Here is a 13447-nt window from a genome sequence, read left to right on the forward strand (position 1 = left end):
TTTCCATTATATCACTTGAAAATAAAATCTACTAAAGATTTAAAAATATATACTTTGGCACTAGCTGGTGCAAGTTTGGGCTAAACTTTTACATATTTTCTGTGCTAGAACTGTTTCAGAGACTCTTGAATTGGAATCCAATTTTATAGAAACTTTTGTTCGCGATGGTGAGATCTTGGCACCTCTGGTGAGATTATACTTGTGATATATCGTACATTGGTGACACCTAATGTCTGTACAATATTGGTTTCCCTACTTAAGAAAAGATGTTGATGCATTGGAAGCAGTTTATTGCTTGACAAATAAATACCAGGTGAAATTCTGATGAAGCGAATTCTGATGATCGATCTAAAGCATTTGCTCACTCTTCCCACAAATGTGGCCGGATCTGCTGAATAGTTCCAGCATTTTTAATTCTAATTTAGATTTCCATCATCTGCAGTATTTTTTGGTTTCCCACTTAGTAAATGCAGGTGATCGCTGCATTACGGCAATTCAGATAATGGAAATTCCAACCAAGAATCTAGGATACAGAATAAAAATCCACTTCTATGTGAAAAAATTAAATAAATGCACTTATTTCTTGGTAAGAATGCAGATGACATGGCTTTGCAATATATTTTGTAATTGGCAATTGTTTTCTAGGAATGTACCCCCCCCCCCCCCCCCCCCCCCCCCCCATCCCATCCCAACCCCCGCCATTATGTACAGGTTGCCTGGAATATCCTCGCTGCTCTATGAGAAAAGGTTGGACAGGCTAGGTTTGTAATTGCTGGAGCTCAGAAGAGTAAGAGGTGACGACTGAAATACTTAAGAACATGACAGTGTAAATATTTCAGAAAATGGAAAGGATATTTTCTCTTGCAGGCAAATCCAGATTCAATGGCACTCTTTAAAAATAAGGGATTGTCATGTAGCATATAGTTGAGACAAACATCTTTCTCTGAGAAATCTCACTCTCAATGCATAGTGGGAGCAGAATCTTTGAATATTTTTAAGGTGGAGGTGGAAATATTCTTGAAAAACAAGTGGGTGAAACATAATTGCAGATAGATTATGATATAGAGTTGAGATGACAGTCAGATAGCCATTTTTTAATGCATAGCAGGACAAGCTCATAAAGGATAAATAGCCACTCCTGCTCCGAACTGATATGTTTGTGGGTTCACAATCAATTTGGGTAATTCGGGTATCGTGATGGCTTCGGTTTTTCTTTCTAAACATTGTCTTGATATTTAATTTCACAAAACAATATAATTACACAATAATTATGATCACATCAAACAAGTAATTGACATGTATGGTTTTCTTAATTTTAAATTTATACTAGACCAAGTGCAGACCCGTTGGGTCTGCTCCCCCAACGCAAGATCCCACCACTCACCCGTTCCCCCAACAAAATATTGCACCATTCACGCACAGCCCCCAACTGAGCAGGCGAGGCTCACTTCTCCTCATCACCCAGCACTCCCTCCTCCTCTTCACTCTCCCTCTTCAATCCCTTGAGGGAGAGGGGTGGTAGAGAGGGGGGGGGGGGGGCAGAGAGGGAGGGGGGAGAGAGGGGGGGGGAGGGGAGGGAAGTAGAGAGGGAGGGGAGAGGGAGGAGAACAGAGAGGCAGAGAGGCAGGGGTAGAGAGAGAGAGGAAGGTGGTAAAGGGAGAGGAAGGTGATAAAGGGAGAGGGAGGGGGTAAAGGGGAGGGAGGGTAGAGAGAGGGAAGGGGAGGGGTATAGGGAGGTTGGGAGTGAGGGTACATTTCCCTCCTCCACCCTCCCATCTCCCTCCTACCCCCCATCTCCCTCTACTACCCCCCACCCCATCTCCCTCCACATTTCCCTCATCCTCCTCCCCTCACTCTCGTTCACTGCCCCAGGACCTACCCAGGTCGTAGAGCAGCGCCAGGGTCTGGAACTCGGCCTGGTTGTAGACTCCAGCCGTCAGCTCAGCCGCCGCCTGGGCTCCAGTGCAGGCCCCGACATCATCTTCAGGCTCGTCCCTGAGCCCGGACCCAGGCTCGTCCTTGGTTCCAGCGGCGGCTTCTTTCTCGGCCTCGGTCATGGCCCCATCCCAAGCCCCGGGCTCGGCCCTCACTCCAGCTCCAGCACCATCCTCCCCACCAGGAGATGGCAGCCGCTGCCATTCCCCGTTCACCACGAGCGTCGGAGTGCTCCTCCCTCCCGGAGTGTCCCGTCCTGTCTTGCATGTGCATTGTGACGTCACTCGGGTTTTTTTTCCTGAAATGGGTGAGTTTTCGGGCTGTTTATAAAACTTTAAATGATTAACAATTTCGGAAATATAGGTGGGAATGCGACGGGCAGATGTTTATCGCATGGATGGGGAAAATGTGAGTAGGAAATGTGAAAATGGGAATGCTGTGGCCTCGCGTTTGGAAGAAAATAGGAATTAACCAGATATATACACACACACACACACACACACACACACACACACACACACACACACACACACACACACACACACACACACACACACACACACACGACAAACAGATTTAGTATTATAGAGATGAACATGAAGTTTGCACCACAAATTCTACAATCTTGACATTAACAAATAGCTGCAGAAAGGAAAAAAAAAAAATTAAGTCATCTCTTGACAACGGCAATGGTTGCCCAGGATAATGTGACAAAAATTCTGCAAGCAGTATTATCTGCAGCAGGCAAAATGAGGCAGCAACAAAAATAGTCATGCTACACTTCGAGAATTTATTTACATATGTTATGAAGTTGGAATATGTTGTGCTCTTAGAAATCAGTCACTGTTATTCAGTATCACCTTTTCTACAGAGTATTTTCATAATCTTGTAAATGTCACAGTGTATAATAACTATTTTGTTACTCTGCCTAAAAATAAAGCTCCATATTTTGTATAAGATGCTAAACCAAGTTCTAATGCAGTGCCTCTTATTTTACAGCGATTAATTTTCTGGCCAATTGTGACCCATAGATATCAATCATGAGGAACAGTGATAATAATGCATCAGTGAACATCCCTACTCAATGCAGCGAGATTTGGAACATTTAGAGCTAGAGAATTAAAGATAAGGTCACATGAGCTCATGATTTTCTCCCACCAAGCACAAACATCTTTCATAGAAACATAGAAAATAGGTGCAGGAGTAGGCCATTTGGCCCTTCAACCCTGCACCGCCATTCAATATGATCATGGCTGATCATCCAACTCAGTATCCTGTACCTGCCTTCTCTCCATACCTCCTGATCCCTTTAGCCACAAGGGTCACATCTAACTCCCTCTTAAATATAGCCAATGAACTGGCCTCAACTACCTTCTGTAGCAGAGAATTCCAGAGATTCACCACTTTCTGTGTGAAAAATGTTTCGCAGTGTTAGAACCAATGACAGTCGATGGAAGATTCACCCCTTAATTTCCATTGGGTTTTGGTGTCACCCGTGCTCCAATACTACCTGTAGGGCCAAGGTAGGCATTCTCTGCTGTTACTGTATGTTTGGCCCAAAGGATGTGGGGAGAGCAATATATTTAGCCTCCATGACTTTTAGTGAGAAACAAAATTACCCATCATTCTTTCTAACTTGGATTTCTAGTCATGAATCCTTGCTTATTATGCGTGATTATGCAGATATTAAAGAAGGACCAAACATCAGTTCCTCAGTGACGTTCTCCTCCTCCAGCTGAATCTGCTTACCAAAAGTCTACTTAGTTTTGCCTATAAACATTAGGGTTATTAATAACCATTCGTTTCGTTAATATTTAAATTCAAATTGCAATACTGCATTAACAAGACGCTGATGGTTTTTCAGTTACAATTGACGGCAGGAATTGAATACTGCATCAACAAAGTTCAGCCCATGAACCGGTACACTGTAACCTGCATTAACAAGATAAGTTTCAAGGCAGGAAGTGAAGGATGTTAGATTTGAGAAACAGGAAACCAACACCTACCCACTAGTTTTCTATTATTTTGGAACAAGTTAATAAGATTTTCTGAAATGTTCAAAACATTTTTCTGGACATTAATAGAGATTTAGGCTATTGAAATAAACAAAAAAAAAAATAATGATGGGATTTCCATGGTGGAAAATTGTGAGGTTGCCTAGAATGGGTTTTTTTCTGCTTATAGCAATGCATTTGATCCTTTTTGTTCAAGTGTTAGCAATGTTATTATTTTTGGATCTAGGTGTATGTCAGTGGATCAAAAGTGGGCAACAGAATTATGAAAAAGAATAAATGAACCATTTGGATATTGGGGGATGTGGACCAGGAAGGTTCAGAAAGCTTTGCTAGGGAAAGAATTATTAAGAAATGGAGTATTAGAGTTGGCCTCAGTGCCCGAGGTGCAATTAAAATAATGCTGTGAATTTCAAAACAAGTCTAAGTTCAGTTTCAGAACACTAAAACAACAACTTCCATTTATATATCTCCCTTAACGTAACCAACGTCCTAAGGTGCATTATAGAAGCATTATCAATCAAAATTTGGCATGGAGTCACATTGAGATATAATTAATGTGTGTGATCTAGGTTTTGCTGACAAGGCTGGACTGTATTACAACCCCATAATTGAGAAGGTAGTTCTTTATTATCTGATGAGCTGAAGAAGAATGTTCTTGAGTGCCAGTCTTCCGAACAACTGAATCCTTTGTGTCAACCAGTGCATCCCCATTTAAATTGATATCTTAACAAATTTAAGTCTGAAGCAGCCTTCACATTTATGGTTGGAAGTTCTTGAGGAGCTATAGCCTTTGAACATTCCCTACACTCACCTTTCATTTAATAGTTTTGATACACACAAGACCAGTAATGGTGACATTTGATAGTAAGATTAAATGAGAACTTACCAGTTTGAAGTTTGATCTGTATTTTATGAGGAGTTACGATGATTACGTGAAGAAGCCCGCCAGGACGCATGCGTGTCATTCTTCAAAGCAGCGGTGTGAAATCACAGATAACTGTAATGACTTAAACATAGTAAGATTAGAGAAGAGATACCAGTTAAGTATATGATCAAGGGTGGGAGCGGAGGGCACGTAATCCCTCATCGTAACTCCTCATAAAATACAGATCAAACTTCAAACTGGTAAGTTCTCGTTTAATCTTACTATTTTACTTCGGAGTCACGTGAGTGACTATGTGAAGATTTTAAAGCTCTGTGATTTCATGCCGTGGAAACGAGTCCATGCATCACATCTGCCTTGGCTGTAGGAGGAATAGTGTTAACATAATTTAGACATGATTCGTCATTGAAATCATAAATTTTATTAACACCAATTATAACCCCTTTTATGGGTTTGATTAATTTACAGAATTAAATTTTTTTTCTGCAAATGTTCCAGCTTTCATCACTGGTTTATTGTAAAATAACTGGAAAGTTCTTTCCCCTGACCATCCTGCTGCTTCGAGGACTTGGTCCATGGGCACATCCAGTTGTACTGCTGCCGATGTAGTTGCAGCCCTGGTGGAATGAGATTTAAAAACGTTAGTATCCACCCCAGCCTGTGTCAGTACCTATTTCAGCCATCTCGAGATGGGCTGGACCGTCACTCTTTTGTGAGGTTGCTTATGGCTGATCAGCAGTCCCTTCTCATTGCCTCTTAGGATTTTTGTTTTCTCTATGTATAATGACAGGTGTCTAACTATACATAGACGGTCATCTCAAGGGTATGACCTGAAGTGTATATTGAGGCCTGCTGATCCCTGTCTGTTCTGCTTAACTAGTTCGTAGATGTGGAAAGTAATATCGTCCGGTGAGGAGGTCATGTTGTCCAGTCTGAGTTTATGCAGTGACTGAACCCTCTGTGCCGTGACCAGTGCCATTAACATGACTGTTTTCAAAGTTATTCTTTGTAGGGACAGAGTTGATGCTGGAGACCAGGTTCTGAGTGTTTTCAGGACAATGCTTACATTCCAAATTTGGGAGTACTTGGTTTTTGGGGGATTCGTATTAAATATTCCCCTCATGAGCTTTGTTACCAGAGGGTGAGTCCCTACAGTGTAACGCTCTGTCCCTTGCCATAGGTAAGTCGACAGGGCACTTCTGGCGCTGTTGATGGCACTGTAGCTGAGCCCCTCATCATAGTGGAGGCCTGCCAGATATTCCAGAACAGACAGGATGTTCATGTTTCTGTTGGTGATGTTGTTCTTTTGACAGTACATTTCCCACTTCATGATGTAGACCAGATATTGTTTTTTCGTTGATTGTCTTTGGGCCGCCGAGATCATGATCGCCGTTCGGTCCGTGAGTCCCAGTTGTAGAAGTGGTATTTTTAAACTCTACAAATTAACAGGTTCAAGCTTTTATGGCATGGATGGCTATCCCCTGTCACGGGATGTAGCAACAAGTCTGGTCTATGTGGGATGTTAATACATGGTTCTAATACCATGTTTTGCACCACTGGGAACCATGGTTGTGTAGGCCAATCGGGTACTACCAAAATACCAGACGCAGAGTCTTGTTGTATTTTCCTTAATACCCGACTGATGAGGCAGAAAGGAGGGAATGCATAGATAAACAATTTCCCCCAATGCAGCGAGAATGCATCTGTTGCTGCTGCCCCAGGATCTGGTTCCCATGAAACATAGTTAGATATCTGGTTGTTTAGTCTGGATGCGAATAGATCGATATCTGGTGTCCCATATTTTGCTGTAATATCAGCAAATACCATTTTGTTCAACATCCATTCGGTGTTTTCATTAAATTTGCGTGACCTGGTGCCTGCCACTAAATTTAGTCTCCCTGGTAGGTAAGTGGCTGATATCCAAATATCCCTCTGGATGCACCATTGCCAAATTGAATTAGCGAGATTGTCACATGATATCGATTTGTTTCCACCCATCTGGTTGATGTATGCTACCACGGTGGTATGGTCTATGTGGTTGATGTATGCTACCACGGTGGTATTGTCTATTTGTAATCTAACATGCTGGTGATATGACCCAGTACAATATGACTTAAGGCCATGGAACGCACCCAACATTTCCAAGTAGTTTATGTCCAGTGTGAGTAAGAAAGATGCCTCCTGTGCAGTCCATCTACCTCCACAGCTGGTGATGGTATTGGTGGCTCCCCACCCAAGTGCACTGGCATCGGTTTGTAGTACCATAGAAGGGTTACTGACAATGATTGGGTTGGAACAAAACCAGAGGTTGTCTATCCACCATTTTAGTTCCATTTTGGCTTGGAATGGTTGTCTCATAGGTCTGTCAAAGTGACCTGCATTGATTTTTAGAGCTTGTGTTTTTGCTCTCTGTAAGTTTTGGTAATGTAGGGGTCCAAATTGTGTGGCTGGGAAAGCAGCCACCATTTTACCAATTACTTTTGCTACCAATCTGATGGATGAATTTCTGATGTCAATGGGGTTGTTGCAAGCCTCTATTAAATCTCTAGCCTTTCCCTTAGGTAGAGTCACCGTCATGTGAACTGAGTCAATAGTGAATCCCAAATAGTCCATAGTAGTGGACGGTGTTAGTTTAGATTTAACTGGATGGATGATAAATCCCAGTTTTTCGAATAACTGGTTTGTGGCTGTTACAGTTAGTATAGCCAATTCTAAAGTTATGCCCACTATGAGTATGTCATCTAAATATGCCATAAGGATGTGATTACGTTTCCGTAGGAACGCTAGGGCTGGTTTTAACATTTTTGTGAACAGCCTGGGGGCTGATGATAGCCCATTTGGCAGTGCTTTATATTGGTTTTGGTAAAAATATTGGACACGAATTCTAATGGTTCGTGTTGGGTTATCTCAATTACACCTTTTATGTAAAGCCACTCCAGTTCAGCTTGTGCCTCTGTTTTTTCTTTATCAGAGAGTACGAACATTCGGTTCGGTCTATGTTGAACTGGAGGGCTGTACTTGTGTATAAATTCTATTGTATAACCCTGGATACTGTTTAAGATGTAAGTATCGGTAGTTAGCATGCTCCATGCATTCAAAAATCAGTGTAGTCTCCCCCCAACACCCATGCTCTCCATATCTTTTAGGGAACCAGATCCACCTACCTCCATTGTTACCAGTGGCACGTTTATTTCTTCTTGTAGGTCTTCCACTGTTGTTGCGCTGGTGCCTGGTTTCTCGGGTTGGTTGGTGTTGGCTTTGGGGTTCCCCGCATCTTCCAAGAAGGCCGGCCTGGGCCATGGCCTAAAAAAGACTCATGTTTGTAATACCGGGCCTTCGAGCTTTCACCAGTTCTGCTGGTGGGGGTGCGTAGGGATGCTGTCTTTGGCTGTAGTGGGTTTTTGTCGGAGTCCCTTTTATTAATCCCAAAGTTTTGGCTTCTTCATCGAGCTCTTTTACCTGCTTCAATAGGTTGCCTCCGAACAAGAGAATTGGTGGTTTCGTGGCCCCAGATTTGCACAGTCCCGCAAATTTTGGGTTCAGTGTCGGTTGAATGGCACTTTTTCTGATATTATTTATTTCGTGCTGGGTGTTACACAGTAGTGCCAGCGCATCTTGTTGATCCTGGGACATATTTCTGTCGTCCACTGTACGGGCAAACGCAGTTATCCCTGCGGTCAGCAATTTTAGCACTTTTTGTAGTTTCACATCCATGCTCCTGCCCCTGTTCCGATGTGTTTCCATATATAGTTGGTGATGATTGGGACATTCAGGGAAATGCAATTGCCCGGTGCCATATGTCTTCCTGTGGTGTCCAGTACAGCCTGCTCTTGTAACTGGTTTAATGACATATAGTCAATACTGGCAGCAAGCTTTGGCTCCAGATTTTTCCCAGTCTGTTCCGGTTGTATAAGATTGGCCACCATGTCCAGCAAGTTCTCCTTTTCTCGCACCACATGCACACTTGTCTTTTCTTCTGCGGACCCCTCTTCCAGGTCAGCCCAGAACTGACCCGCAGTGCTCCCCTCCGGTGAGGTGGAAACACTGTGCAGCACTTGACAAGGTACTGCTGTGGGCTTACCATAGGGCCCACAGTGACCCGACTCCATCTCCCGGAGTCTGTCACGTTGGAGCAAATGCTCCATACACCGCTCCATTCGGGTCCAGCGCTCTCGGCCGCTGTCCGCCCGCGGCGTTTCAAAGTCGGACTCCTCCGAGTCCACGACCTTGTTGGATTTGTATTTTGCCTTGCCGCCCGGCCGCGTGGATTTGGCCGGTCCAGCGGCAGCGTCAGGCACAGCTGATCCCACTACGGGTGATCCGAGTGCCATCAGCTGCTCTCGCTGGCTTCCCGCTACCCCGCGGTCCTCCCTCATCAGCTTTGTCGCAGCCCTTGTCTTTTTTGCTCTGTCCATTTTCCACCTGTAGTTGGGAAAAAGAAACAAAAAGACCACAGAGTAAACTCTTACCTGCAATTAGCGGCTTTTAAACTGCCGCCGCGGAGGAACGTCCTTCCAACGCGTCTGACGTTTCGCAATGCGTGTAGCGATATGACACGCATGCGTCCTGGCAGGCTTCTTCACGTAGTCACGTGACTCCGAAGTAAAATTAATGTTTTACTGCATTTGGTTATTCTGTTATTGTAGTTTAATATATATTATCTTTCACTACTTTAGATTATACTACAATCTTGCACCATTCTGCTGTTTTGGACGTTGTATTATCATTACGGTTTGTATACTGTGAGCTTCATGTGAACAAGGAATTTCATCACACCTTGCTGTATAATACAGTAAAATAACCTGAATGATAACTGACAGTGGATTGTCACATGAGTATTTTAATCAGTTCTGAGGATTTGACTACGATTCTGGAGAACATAACCGTATAACCATATAACCATATAACAATTACAGCACGGAAACAGGCCATCTCGGCCCTACAAGTCCATGCCGAACAAATTTTTTTCCCCTTAGTCCCACCTGCCTGCACTCATACCATAACCCTCCATTCCCTTCTCATCCATATGCCTATCCAATTTATTTTTAAATGATACCAATGAACCTGCCTCCACCACTTCCACTGGGAGCTCATTCCACACCGCCACCACTCTCTGCGTAAAGAAGTTCCCCCTCATATTACCCCTAAACTTCTGTCCCTTAATTCTGAAGTCATGTCCTCTTGTTTGAATCTTGAATCTTCCCTATTCTCAAACATAGAAGAGTATAGCACCGGTAAAGGCCCTTTGGCCCCAACATCTGTGTCGGACACGATGCCAAATTGAACTAATCTCCTCTGCTTGCATTTGATCCATATCCTACCATTTCCTGCATGGATGCCTTGAAGCATCTAAAAGTCTCGTAAATGCCACCATTCTATCTGCTTCCACCATTACCCTTGGGAGTACGTTCCTGGTTCATACCACTCTCTGTATAAAAGAAAACCTGCCCCACATATCTCGTTTAAACTTTTCCGCTCTGGCCTTCAATTTATGCCCTTTAGTATTTGACATTTTCACAGGCTGGAAAAAACGGCGCGATCTACTTGAGGCCACGAGTACGCGGAGACCACTCACGAGCACGAGGAAGAGTTACGAAGACCTCCTACGACTTTGTGGCGACCATGCTGCGAGTATGAGTCAAGGGCAAACTCGGCAGAGGTCGCCAATTAGGTCGTGAATGTGGGACAGGGGCTTAATACTTACTAATCCAAGCATCACCCGGGCAATTTCTTTCTGCACTCTTTATTAAACCTCACGTCCTTCCTGTAATGTGGTTGCCAGTACTGTATGTAATAATTTGATATAAAATAGATATGTATTCGAAAGCTTTCAAATCATAGCTAACAAGCACATGTTTCTACAATTATCAGCTCACCTTTAATATTCACTTTAATAGGCTCCGCAGTGGTGATTAATTCCGTAAGGGTGAATGGCAATTTTTGAAGCAGACATCGCTTAACTATTGGAACAGAAAATTGAGAGTTGATTTGTGATGAATACAATTTGCATCATATTGTTGGCCAATTTCAGGAAAAATATCTGAACGAAATGGCAGAACTTAATTGAAAGGTCAGCCTAAATGAAAACAAATTGTGTCAAGCCAGAGCATTTGACATGTCAGGGTAGCTAGCTCATTGTGTAGGAAGGAACTGCAGGTGCTGGTTTAAACCGAAGATGGATAGAAAAAGCTGGAGTAACTTAGCGGGTTAGACAGCACCTATGAAAAAAAGGAACAGGTGACATTTCGGATCGAGACCCTTCCTCAGACTGAGAGTGAGGAGAAAGGGAAACGAGAGATATAGACAGTGATATAGAGAGATATAGAACAAATGAATGAAAGATATGCAAAAAAGTAATGATCATAAAGGAACCAGGCCCTTGTTAGCTATGGGCTAGGTGAAAATGAGTTACAGACAAAGAGACTCAACAAGACAACTTTGATACTAGAACAACGATTTGGGTGGGAGATGGATGGAGAGGGAGGGGATGTAAGGGTTACTTGCAGTTAGAGAAGTCAATATTCATACCGCTGGGTTGTAAGCTGCCCGTGCGAAATATGAGGAGCTGTTCCTGAAATTTGTGTTTGGCCTCACTCTGAGAGCTCATTTACTGTCTTAGAAAAGATAAAACGTCTATGATATTCTTTTTCCATGACTATATCAAGGTCCACTGTCCAATTTGTGAAGTGAAAAGTGATGCAACGTTTTAGGTTTATTATTGTCACATGGCACATTCAAAAGATTTGTTATACATGCTATCCAAACAAATCAGATGTACTACGTATAAATAGAATCGCGTAAAATTCAAGTCCAATAAGTAGAGCAAGGGGGAATATAGATGCAGAGTGCAGAATATAGTTCTCAGCATTGTTCCGCATCAGTTCCATAGACAAAGTCCAATGTCCACAATAGGGTAGAGGTGTATCGGACAGTGCCCTACTTTATGGAAGGGCCATTCAAAAGCCTGATAAAGGAGGGGGCGAAGCTGTTTCTGAGTCTGGTAGTGTGCTCTTTCTAGCTTTTGTACTTTCTGCCAGGAAGAAGTGGAATGAAGGGGCTGGGACAAGTCTTTGATTATGTTTGCTGCTTTTCTGAGGCAGTGCGAAATGTAGCCGGAGTCAATGGTGGGAGGTGTGGCCTGTGATGGTCTGGGCTACATCTATAACCGCAATGTCTTGTGGTCTTGGGCAGAGCTGTTCCCAAACCAAGCTGTGATGCAAAGTGACAGTATGCTTTCTATTGTGCTTCTGCAGACGTTAGTAAGAATCATTGGAGACTTGCCAAATTTCTTCAGCCTCCTCAGGAAGTAAAGGCATTAATGTGCCATATTGGTTGTTGTGTCATTGTGGTTGGTCCACAATAGGTCGTTTGTAATATTAATGCCAAGGCACCATTGGTGCAGATAGGGATATGTACTCCAATATGCTTCCAATACTAGCTCCCGTCTTGCTGACATCAAGGGAGAGGTTATTGCCCTGATGAACAAGTCCTCTGTAACTTCTACCTATCTATCTCCTACCTGTACTCCATCTTGCCCTTCTTTCTGATCTGGCCCACCACCGTGGTGTCATCTACAAACTTGTAGATGGAGTTGGAACTGAATTTGGCATTAAAGTCATAAAGTACCTACAATGATGATTAAATGGGAAACTTATTAATTTGTCACAACAAAATCATGACTCCAGTCAGAAGGTGCATATGAGGGAGCTGTTATTCATTTATAATACTGCCCTTATAATGTCTGATGAGGATCCACAGGAAACTCTTATAAAAGGACGTTGACCAGGGGTTTCATAGATTTATGTTCATAAATTCTAGGAGCAGAATAAGGTCATTCAGCCAATCAAGTCCACTCCGCCATTCTATCATGGTTGATCTATCTTTCCCTCAACCCCATTCTCCTGCCTTCACCCCATAACCCCTGACATCCTTACTAATCAAAAATCTGCCAATCTCCGCTTAAAGATATCCATTAACTTGGCCTCCACGGCTGTCCGTAAGGTATTCACCCTTATACCTCAATGGGTAACAGGTAAAAGGCATTTTAAAACCTATATTTCAGTATTCACTGGAGTTTAGAAGGATGAGGAGGGATCTTATAGAAACATATACAATTATAAAAGGACTGGACAAGCTAGATGCAGGAAAAATGTTCCCAATGTTGGGCGAGTCCAGAACCAGGGGCCACAGTCTTAGAATAAAGGGGAGGTCATTTAAGACTGAGGTGAGAAATAACTTTTTCACCCAGAGAGTTGTGAATTTATGGAATTCCCTGCCGCAGTGGAGGCCAAATCACTGGATGGATTTAAGAGAGAGTTAGATACAGCTCTAGGGGCTAGTGGAGTCAAGGGATATGGGGAGAAGGCAGGCACGGGTTATTGATAGGGGACGATCAGCCATGATCACAATGAATGGCGGTGCTGGCTCGAAGGGCCGAATGGCCGCCTCCTGCACCTATTTTCAATGTTTCTATTTGCCTGATTCTATAGTGACCCCCAACTGTGAGCTGTATGAATACTCACTGTTCGCGTTAGAAGAGTTGACGCTCTTCAAGAGATCAATGAAATTAGCATTGGAACAAGTCCAAGACCAAAATGTTTCCACAGAAAACTGG

This window comes from Leucoraja erinacea, chromosome 2, assembly GCF_028641065.1.
Source record: "Leucoraja erinacea ecotype New England chromosome 2, Leri_hhj_1, whole genome shotgun sequence".
Lineage (NCBI taxonomy): Eukaryota > Metazoa > Chordata > Chondrichthyes > Rajiformes > Rajidae > Leucoraja > Leucoraja erinaceus.